General features: G+C 54.6%; 1 long non-coding RNA gene across 1 annotated transcript; it reads right to left on the bottom strand.

Annotated features, from left to right (window-relative positions):
* Positions 1-948: 948 nt before the first annotated feature.
* On the bottom strand, positions 949-4066 carry LOC125612560. The gene is made up of 3 exons (XR_007342971.1): positions 3860-4066; positions 2745-3542; positions 949-2344 (listed from the first exon to the last, which is right to left on the bottom strand). It is a non-coding gene; the product is annotated as an uncharacterized LOC125612560 (long non-coding RNA).
* Positions 4067-11333: the final 7267 nt, after the last annotated feature.

The raw sequence follows: 11333 nt of genomic DNA, 5'->3' as shown, positions 1-11333 counted from the left end.
GCGGGAGGGGGAGTGAGGAGGAAGCAGCAGGGAGCCAGGAGGAGCCCAGGAGGGGGGGAGCCTCAGAGAGCGCAGCACCAGGCGGTGGAGAGTGAGAAGGGGCACAGGATGGGTGTGAGGTACTGCCAGGCCCAGGGTGTCCAGGTCGGAGAAAGGGCCATTAACCGGGGACATCTCAGCCCATCTGGACAAAAGCACTGCAGGTCAGTGGCAGCCCCTCTGCAGGGATGTCCCTGGGCCAGAGTCTCCTGGTGGATGGAGGTCCCTGAGCAGAGCCTTGGCCACACTCCAGTGCAGAGGTGGGTTAGAGAGGGGCCTGGTGACACGCTGTCTGTGAGCTGGTCAAGGGTGTCCAGGACCCTGTGGGGTGTGTCCAGGCTGGGGCTTCTTGTCCCCGGGGGTGTTAGCTAGGGATTCAGGCTGTCCTGAGGTGAGGGGGGGTTAGCCAGGGACATCCCCAGTGACCAGGTGGGAGTGGCCGTGCTGTCTTGGGACAGCATTGGTAAGGAGCAGGAGTCAATCACAGTGGCATTTAGAGCACTCCCAGACCCTGGGAGAATCAGGTTGGCTCTGGTGAGCAGCCTGCTCCAGGCAGCCCACACCCGCAGGGCTTCCCCCCTCTTCGTCTGAATTTATTCCCTCTTTCCCCTCAGAGGTTTCCCTCTGTCTTCTCACATTTCTGTCTGGAGAGTCCATCTTGCCAGGTGGTCTCAGGCACCGCAGGCCCCAGCCCAATTTCTGCCCAGATGCTTCCTGCAGTTTCTTCTCAGCCCAGGCTGACCTGAGCCCAGAGTCCTGGAGGGGCAGGGAGTCTGGGTGCCACTGAGACCTGGGCACGGGGACCTCATGCCTGCATCCCCCACCTCCCTGTGCCCCTCTCCTTCTGGTCCCTGCCTGCGTGGGGGGCCACCTGGGCCAGCTTCCTCCTCACCTGTGGCCTCCCCAGGATCTGCTCNGCTCAAACACACAAAAATCCACATGCACACCTCAGACATGTGCACAAAGACCATGGACACACATGCAGACACACATGCAGGACACATATACACTCCAGATGCTGAAGTGCACACCACACATGCACATACACACACCTACCTCAGACACAAACAGAGGCCACAGATACCAACACAAACACACCACAATGCACAAACGGACACAGGCAGGACCCGCTCATGCTACAACACACACAGCAGGGCAGCAGCCACCCTGTGTCCTGAGGGGGTCCTTCACTCTGCCCTGGGACACTGGAGCCCTGGCCCTCAGGCCAGCCAGACCCAATGTCTTGGTAGGAGAGAAATGACAGTGTCACAGTGCCTCTGGCCACTGCCTGCCATCTGGATGACTTAGCTCCCAGGGCCCAGCTGCTCTGCTCACTGACGTCACCATTCTCCTCCTGCTGCTGAGATCCAGGGACCCCATGGCCTTGCAACCCTGGTGCTGGCCCAACCTCGAGCACCAGGTGCATCCACGCTCAGAGTGACCAGTGCAGGATGGACAGGCCCAGGCAGCTTTCTCAGGAATGCAGGAAGGGACCAGCCAGGCCAAGTGACAGGGGACTGGCCCCCTACAGGTGTGGGGAGTAGAGAGGCAGGAGGCTAAGGGGGGGGGGGTCCTGGGTCCCAGGCCAGCAGGGAGCCCAGGAGCACTGGGAAGTGGATCTGTCCCTGGAGCCCCTGTCCTAGGCCTGCTCTGAGGGTCCCATGAAGGTGTGGTGGACTCACAGGATGTTCTGAGAGCCCCTCAAGGTGTCTGGAAAGTTCTTCTCATCTCCTGGTCCACCCCAGCCCCAGGGGAACCTCCCTTTGGAGAGTGTCCCTCCTCCTGCCAGGTCTCCAGGCTCCTGGAAGGGACCAGTGTGCTGATGAAGGGGCTGAACAGGAGGGAACCAGAGTGTCACACGTGGGACAGCTGTAAGGGCTGTTGGCTGCAGAGCTCACCTGGTGGCTCAGTCACCACCGATGTCCCCAGAGAGCAGGAGGAGGATGAGGATGAGGAGGTGGTGATGAAGGAAGAGGTTGAGACTTGGGTTTCCCGAGACCCCAGAGCAGACAGGATAAGCACATGACTGAGGCCGAGAATCAAAGGGTGGAGTGGGACTTGTGTCCTCTTGGAGTCTGCCTTGGGACACGGCAGGAGAGCCAACCCTGAGTCTTCAGAGCGCAGTTGGCCTCCATCCTCCCACTGAATTCTCCCTCAGACACACGCCTTCCTCAGGTCGGGAGTGGTGACCCCTCCGTGGGAGTCAAGGAAGCCGACTTGAAGGGGACGGCCCTGGGCCACCAGAACCAGGGCTTCCCCCACCCTGACTACACAGGCAGGCTCTGAATGGTCACCGCAGGGACACCTGGGGAAGGGGAGGCTGTGGTCAGGAAACCCAGGCTGAGCCTCGTGACCCTCTCTTGCCCTGGGCCCATGCACCCTACCCGTGTGTTCCTGAGAAGTCGCCTTCTGGCTGCACGGGGAGAGGGGCTTTCCCACAAGCCCTTGCACCACACCCCAGAAGGCGCTGGAACATCTGGGGCTTCGCACTCCTCACACCTTAGAGGACTGCTCAAGGATGGAGATGAAGTCTGCCACCCCCCACCCCCACTTCCCAGCGAGGAGCAGATGCCCGTGTGTGGCCCATTGTTCAGTGCCACCTCACTCACCCCACCCTCCCACACGTGTGACACCCCGTCTCCTCCGCCTGCCCCTCCTGACCCTGCAGAGCATCTAGAACCTGTCGATGGCCAGGCGGTGCCTACCTCCTGATGTGGACAGTGGCGGGGGAGGAGAGGCTGCCCACCAGGGGCCAGGAGCTCGGGGTCTGTCCTCCTTGCTGGGTGTGGCCCCTGTGGAGACCCCACCTGGATAGTAGATGCGGCTGCTCCAGGGGCCTCGACAGGTGTCCTGAGGTTCCTCTTCTGCGGTCGTTGGCTGTCTGACCTCTTTCCTGGGCTTGCTGTGTGCTTCCCCTCCACTCGCCCTCCCTTCTGTGCCTACTCGCAGAGCCCGGGACCTCCACCTCCACCCTGCTGAAGCTGCTGCCCCTGCTGGGGGCCAGTGGGGGGTGCAGGGAGAGAATCTGTGGGGGCTGCACAGCCAACACCCTCTTTTCTCCAAAGGATCCCTGGCTCAGGGTCCCAGATACCTGCTGGAGGTGCGAGAGTGGGGGACGTGCAGGGGGGTCTCTGTCCCCATGCCCTGCAGGTCTCCTAGCCTGGCATCTTCAAGGACGACCTCTGTCACTGGCTACTGGTTTTGTGCAGGGGCTGGTACAAACCAGGATTCTCCAGGAGCCATGAACAACCCAGTGGGCCGAGCATAGGAGGAGACCCAGGGAAGATCCCACCCACTCAGGACCTGCAGAGCAGCAGGGACACTGGGGACACACAGAGGAGCCAGGGTGGTTCATACCTCTTCAGGTGGAGAAGGGGTACACTGTGAAGTACAGTTACAAAGAGAACCATCTCTCTGTGCTTGTGATGGGGAAGGAAGGAGGTCATCTGGGGGGACCTGAGGTCCCCCGTGGAGGACTGGGGTGGGATCCTCTGCTCCTCATCCTGTGGGAGACCATGGGGTGCAGATGGTGGGGATGACAGCCCTGGGGAAGACCACTTTGGGGTCCCTACCAGGGCTTGGGTCTCTGTCTCCTGCCAAGCTCTGAAACAATCCCCTGATATCCACACCCCCGAGATCCTGGAATCTGGCTACCCCAGGAACAATACCTGTGTAGTGCCATGGGCCTGTAGGAGGGGACACTCCAACCTTCTCATGGATCAGAGTGACCCTCACTTCTCCACTGGGCCTGAGGATGCTCCACTCCCCAGTGAGTGCTCATCCTCACACCAGGGCCACTCAACCACGGCCCCCACCTCACCTGTTATGTGTCCATCCCTGGAGCTGGGGGGTGGTGAAGAGAACTGTCAGGTTCAATGTGTTCTGTGAGTGCCAGGCCAGGATGCCCAGGTCCCTGTGGGCAGGGCTGACTGGGTAAGGGGAGCCAGGGCCTGGGATACGGCGGGGGACTCTTCCTGGAGCGGCACAGCTAGGCGGGGCCTTCTCCCTTGGAGGTTGCGAGGGGGTGAGCCCTGTGACCTCCTCGCTGACAGTCCCTCCCACCTCCAGGGCTGGCTCTGTGCCGACTTCTCCCTCCTCCCCCTTCCTGTGGCTCTCTCTTCCCCTCTTTCCTGCCACTTCTTGACCTTGCCATCTCAGTCTTCCAGAAGAAGCCTAATACATGAGCTCCACAGTTGGGCCTGGGTCTCTGTCTGCTCTCTGCATGACCCTGCCCCCAAGCCCTCATAAATCTCTGTCCAGGGCAGCTTGGCGTGTGCACTCCCTGATCTCCCTGGGGAGCCCCTGAGTGGATACCCTAGGAATCTCTTTGCGACATCTGTCTTACCAAATAGTCACCATCAGTCAGGCAGTTCTGCAAACCTGACTTCTAAGAAATGTCTCAAGTTGTTCCTTCCTCCATCCGCGTGGTTGCCGCCCCGCCTAGGCTTGGGCCTCTCGTCTGGACTTGTGCCAGCCTTTTCTCTGGCCTGCTAGCCCCTTGTTTGCCCCTCTCCAAGTGGCCACAATTTGGACTCCACAGGGATCTCTCTCTAACCCACATAGGACACTGTTTCTTCCCTTGGATCCCTCCATGGCTCCCAGTGGCCCTCAGGAAAAGGGTCAATGACACCACCTATCTTGGTATCGCCCCGGCCAGACCTGCAAGGGTTAGCTGCTCTCCGCGGATTTGCACTTCAACGTCCTCTCCTGCCCACCACGCCCGTCTTTTTTTTTTTTTTTCAGTCCTGGGGATTGAGCCCAGGGCACTTAACCACCGAGGCACATCCCCAGCCCTTTTTATCTTTTATTTAGAGATGGGGTCTTGCTGAGTTGCCCAGGCTGGCCTTCAACACGTGATCCTCCTGAGCAGCCCATGCACCCTCCTGCCCAGCTTCCCCTGCTGTCTTGCTGGGGCCCCTCCCCCGGCCCAGGTCTGCACATGGCCTCCTCACCCCTCTCACCCGGGGTCTTCTCCCTGCTTGCCCCCTCAGTGCTGGCGCAGAGGGGCTGCCTTCCATTCCTGCCTCCAGGGGAGCCAAGGGACTCAGCCCTGCCCTTTCTCTCTCTGTCTCCTAGTCCCAGGGGTCCTGGGCAATGCCACCACACTGAGAGCCAGGAGGGCCAGTCCCTGCACCTGGTCTGTGATGCTGACATCGACCCCCCTGCCACACTGAGCTGGACCCAGGGAGGCCTCACCCTGAGCCCCTCTCAGCCCTTGGATCCTCAGGTCCTGAACTGCCCCAGGTGGTCATAGGTGATGAGTCCACCTGCTGGGCTCAGCATGCCCCGGGCTCCCCCACATCTCCCTGAGCCTGGCTGTGCAGGGTCAGCATAAGCAGGAGACCTGCATTCAGAGATGGGGCACGGGCAGGGCCTGAGGTGGGGACCTAGGAGCCTCGGGCCTCTGTGCCCCTCCCATCTTCCTTCCCCAGATACCTCCTCCTCCTGCCCCCAAATCTCCAGGGAGCAGCAGGGCTCCTGGCCTCTAATCCTCACCCTGCTCAGGGGGCCCGCTAAGCGGCTGGCTTCCTTTTAACCTACAGCCTCACCTGGATCCACTACACCAGGTGAGCAACGTGCCTCACACTATCCTGGGGTTTCACCCTGGATCCCTGGTGGTTCCACCTGTCTCCACCTGTCCTCACCTGTCTCCACCTGTCCTCACCTGTCTCCACCTGTCTTCCACCTGTTTTCACCTGTCTCCACCTGTCTCCACCTGTCTTCACCTGTCTTCACCTGTCTCCACCTGTCTCCACCTGTCTTCACCTGTCTCCACCTGTCTCCACCTGTCTTCTCCCAGAGCAAACCCTCCACATCCCAGTCTCTGTCTCACAACAGTTTCCCACAGGTCCCGGGGTTCCCAGGGAAGCAGAGCTGTGGAGCCCTGATGGGTGCAGAGGATCCCGAGACACCCCTGCCCAGCTCGGTGCAGCTCAGAGCTCACCTGTGACTTGGCCCTGTGTCCTCTCGGGAGACAGCCTCTCCTAACCCTCACCTCAGGCCACAGGAATCTCCCTCATGGTTCTGAGGGAAGGCCTGGGGGTGTAGCTCAGAGGCAGGGCACCAGCCTCCTTTGGGTCAGGCCCTGGTTCGATCCCCAGCACTGCCAAAGTAAAATAAAGAAACGGGAGGGGGAGTGAGGAAATAGAGGGGTTTTTTAATAAATAACATATGGGTTTTTATAGTCCACATATAATTTTGCTACTGTATACTTTTGATGTGGTTTTGATAAGCCCATGATTCAAGTCCTTATTTTTATTAATTCCATAATATATCGTTTTTATTTTTAACCATCAAGTTTTAAATAGTAATTTAGAAAATAAACAATAAACTTTTATGTTTGTTTGTCCACGTAGTAACCATTTTAGTTGCTCTTCATTCACTGGGTACACCCAGACGTCTCTAACACGTCGATTCCCTTTTGCCCAAAGGTCTTGTGTTATTTCTTATAGCGTAGGTATGCCGCGACAGGTGCCCTCCGCTGTCGTTTCACAGGGAGCGTGTTCACATACATTTGCTATGGAAAGATATTTTCATTGGAATTTAAGTCCATATGGAATACTAGGCTAGCAGGTTTTCCATTCATACCTTGAATTCTTTTGACTCGGGTGATGTCCTATGAGAATTCGGCTGTAATTTTTTCTTATCTTTTTTTTTTTCTGTGTGTGTGTATGTGTGTGTGGTGTTGAGCATTGAAGTCAGGACTTAGCACGGCGCTACTTCCCCAGCTCGTCTTGTGTTTTATTTTGAGAGTCTCACTAGGTCGCTGAGGCTAGCCTTGAACTTGCGAAACTCCTGCTTCAGCCTCCTGAGTAGCTGGGATTACAGGCGTGCACCACTACATCCAGTTAATTTTTTCTCTACTTCTTTGTTTGCAGTTTCTATTTTTCTCTCACTGGTTTTAATATTTTCTCTTTGTCACTGGAGTTCAATTATTTGTTTCAATTATTTGATGTGTCTGTATGGGGAGGTGTGTGTAAGAGAGAGACAGAAGAGAGAGGGTATCCTGTTTAGAATTAATCAAATATCTTGGATCTGTGGATTTATAGTTTTTATCAAATTTGTGAAAACTCAACCCAGTACTTATGTAAATGTATTTTTCTGTTTCTCTTCTCTCTGAATGTCACACATTGGGAATTTGCTATGGCAGACTGCTTGGTTTTGTTGTATTCCTTTAGAGAGCACCAGTCTTTTTTCTTGAAAGCAGTTAAGTTATTTGCATGATAGGCTAGTCTTTTAGGTCTCTTTAATTTTTAGCTTTTCTTATGATAGGTCTAATTGTCTTATTCTAGGACTAATGAAGTCTCATTTAAATGCTATGGCTCTTCTGGACTTTTTATTGAATCTATGTTCAAAGAGATATTCTCATTCTGAGAATCCAGAAATAAACCCATCACTGATTTTCAATAAGGGTACAAACTATTGAATGGAAAATATAATCTCTTTTAAAAAATAGTGCTGGGACAACTAGACAGACACATAAATAGAAATGAAATTGGAGCCAGGTGCAGTGACACACACTTGTAATCTCAGTGACTCTGGAGGCTGAGGCAGGAGGATCACAAGTTCGAGCTAGTCTCAGCCACTTAGCAAGGCCCTAAGAAACTTAGTAAGACCCGATCTCAAAATAAAAATAAAAAGGGCTGGGCATGTGGTTCAGTGTTAAAGAACCCCTGGGTTCAATCCCCAGTACAAAAAAAAAAAATTCCAAGGCTAGCCTTAAATTTAAAATATATGTATATATTAAAAAAATAAAAAAGCCTGGAGATGTACCTCAGTGGCATGTGCCCCTGGGTTAATCTCTGCTAAAAAAATGAATTTGGACCTCTTCTACAAGACATATATAAGAATCAAATCCAAAAATGGATGAATTACCTAGATATGTGTCAAAATTGAAAAGAAAACAGAATAGTGTATCTTTCTCACCTTTGATTCAGATTTCTTAAATATGTCAAAAAAAATAATCAACAAAGGAAAAATAGATGACTTGGACTTCATCAAAATTTAAACTCTTATTCAAAAGGACATGTTAAGTGAAAAGAATGGGAGTGGATGTTCGTACAGCATGTGCAGCATCTGAAGGGCCTAGCATCTAGAATGTATAAAGAACTCTTACAACTTAACAAATAGACAAAGTCCCACCTTAAGAATGGGCAAAGGACGTGCCCAGCAGCTTGGGAGGCTGATGCAGGAGGATTGCAAGTTGAAGGCCAGCCCAGCGACTCACAGAGCATTTGTGGATGGTGGCCCTAGACTAGTGCGAGATGGTGGCCCTGGGCCCCCCGCGAGCAAAGCTGTGAAGCCCTCCAAGAAGGGACGAGTGGCTGATGGAGCGTGACCAAGCCTCCTGAGTGGGAGGCCCCCAGGAGACACGGGAATGGTTTCAACAGTCTGCAGGTCTCTGGAGATCTGAGTGTCGGGCGGGAGAGACTGGGCTAGGATGGAGAGTAAAGGAAGAAGGACGATCCTCAGGGAAGTTCTCCTGCGAAAAGAAGAGGGTAGCTGAGGTTTCAGAGGAAGGAGAAGAGCTGATGGTCTCCACCTCCAGGAGCCCTGGGCAACTGCCTGCGGACCCGGGAGGGCCGGCCGCCCACCCTCTGCTGTGGTTTGCTCAGCCACGAGACCTGCCAGGCTCCAGGCTGCCTTCGCCTGCTGGCCTCCACACGTGTGGAACTGAAAGCTGCCAAATCAAAACAGAGCCACTTGTGCACGGCCCTGGTGACAACAAACAGACCGACCTGTGAGGTCATGAAGGAGGGGGTCGGCCTGACACACCTGAGCCTGCTAACAAGGACTGTCACCTGGACTCTGCCACGACCGCGGCCCTGTGCAAGGCCACAGAAACCCGGACAGAAAGCACTTGGCAGCTCATGGCAGCCCTGGTCTGTGGTCCCAGCTCCTGGGAGGCTGAGGCAGGAGGAGTGTAAGCTCGAGGCCAGCCTGGGCAGCTTCATGGGCCCCCTGCCTCAAAATACAAAATAAAGAAAGGGCTGGGATGTGGCTCAATGGGAGGGCGCCCCTGGGCTCAGTTCTCAGTGTGAGAAAGAGAAGAGACTTTCTGCAGGGAATGTGGCCAACAAGGTTTGGGCTCAGAGGTCTTTCAAAATACCCTCCTTTATCAGCTCCTTCTGCTCCACAGCTCCCTCTTCCTCGGCCTCCCTGAAGACTGCGCGTTCACTAAAGCAGGTCCCGTTGCAAGGCAGCTCCCAATTAAACGTCTTCGTCTTTGGAGAATCCCTCTGTTATTTAGGTGGACAGGGATTCCATCTGGGGTTCAAAGTGAGACCTATTCCAAGGGCATCCACCCTCTCAAGTGGGGTCGGCCTGGAGAGGCCTGGGAGTTGACAAATGGCTCTTTCAACCCCAAGGTGGCAGAGTGCCCCCCTTCCTTCTCTGACTCCCGAAGCAGGATGGAACAGTGTCCAGGGAAACCCACGGAGGGTGGGCTTTGACCCTCCCCAATTGCTGCCCGCTAGTCCCGTGGAGGTATAGAAAGGCTCGAGGCAGGGTGGGCTGCTTCAGTGGAGGCTCAGAGGTCCACCTTTGGGACAGCACCCAGGCATCCTTCCCTCCCTCTCACCTGGGTCCTTTCTGTGGGGCCTGTCAAGAGGAGGAGGTGATGTCCCCCAACATGAGGGCTGTCCCAGGAGAAGACGCCTGATTTGCCTCTGAGAAGATCCAGGTTGGGATTTGGGGACCCGGGGATCAGAGTGAAGGTGGAAGGGGGTTGTAACTAGTTGAACTATGACACCCCCAAACTCACACGTTGAGGTCTTAGCCCCCAAAACCTCAGAATGTGACTCTATTTGGAGACAGGGTCTTCAGGCAGGTGATTCAGTTAAAATGAGGTCACTAGGGTGGGCCTTGTCCAGTACGACTGGTGTCTTTGTAAAACAAGACGAGGTCACAGACACTCAGGACCACGGGAGGACCCAGGGAGAAAATCCACCTACAGGCCAAGAAGAGAGGCCGCAGAAAAGGCCAGCCCTGCCCACACTCTGGGCTTGGACTGCCAACCCCAGACGTGAGGAAACAGATGTCCACCGTCTCAGCCCTCCACCTGTGGTACAGCCACCCTTGGTATCCAGGGGAAGTGGGTTCCAGGGCCACCCTAACAGAACCTGAATGATGTTGTAGGTGTCCTACTCTATTGTTTAGGGAATAATGACAGGGACAAGAAATCAGTACATACTTGGGATAGACACAAAGATTTCTAGTACTTTCTTTCAGCGATTGGTTGAATCCATGGATGCGGAACCTGTACCCAAGGGAGGGTGAAATATACTAGGTTGCAGCAGCTTGAGCAGACTAATCCAGTGGCCGTCAGAACAGAAACAGGCACAGGCAGGGACACCAAAGGTCACCTTCTCCAGGAGACTCCTCCTGACTTCCCTCCACCAGAAAGAAATGACCACACCCTCTCCAGGGTCCCTCCATGCAGGCTGGCCCCTGCACTCCCTGCACTCCGAGAACCCTCAGTGCTTTTCTGTTCTTAAGAATCTTCATCTACAGCTGGACACAGGGGTGCATACCTGTAATCTCAGTTGCTGGGGAGGCTGAGGTAGGAGGATCGCAAGTTTGAGGCCAGCCTCAGTAACTTAGTGAGACCTTGTCTCAGAAAAAATAAATAAAAAGGGCTGGGAATGTAAGTCACTGGTAGAGCACTCCTGGGTTCAATTTCCAGTATAGAAGAAGAAGGAGGAGGAGGAGGAAGAGGGGGAGGAGGAGAAGAAGAATTTGTGTTTACCAAACCCTTGTGGGGTTTTCCCGTGTGTCCCCACATGCAGCACAGTGTCTGGCATGAGGTGCATGGCGGCTGGGTGGATAAGCCTCCGGTCTCTGCGTGGCCCAAACAGGGGGGCCGAATAACACCTGGAGTGGTCCTTCCACTGGCTCAACCCAGAGCCCCCTACGTTGCCCAACACCCCCAGCGTGGGCCCAGGTCTGGGCCTGGAGCTCAAGTCCCAGCAGGGATTACAAACACGGTGACAACTTTCTAACAGAAGAGGAAGAGGAGACGGGGAAGTGGACAGAAGCCTAGTGGGGGCGGGGGCAAGTGGGCAGTGGTCACCAGGGAGGATGAGGGGTGGGACCCAGATCAGCCCAGGGTTGCAAAATTCAAAAAACCAAAAAAAGCAAGACATCTAGTTAAATCTGAATTTCAGGTAAACCCCTGCTCCCCCCTCCCCCCAAAAAACTGTAAGTAGATGAATTCTTATACCAAAAAATAAAATATACATATATATATTTAATAAAATATATATATATATATATATATTTTTTGGTATAAGAAT

This window comes from Marmota marmota, unplaced genomic scaffold, assembly GCF_001458135.2.
Source record: "Marmota marmota marmota unplaced genomic scaffold, marMar, whole genome shotgun sequence".
NCBI classification, from domain to species: Eukaryota; Metazoa; Chordata; class Mammalia; order Rodentia; family Sciuridae; genus Marmota; species Marmota marmota.
This window is presented reverse-complemented; position numbering and strand designations above follow the sequence as displayed.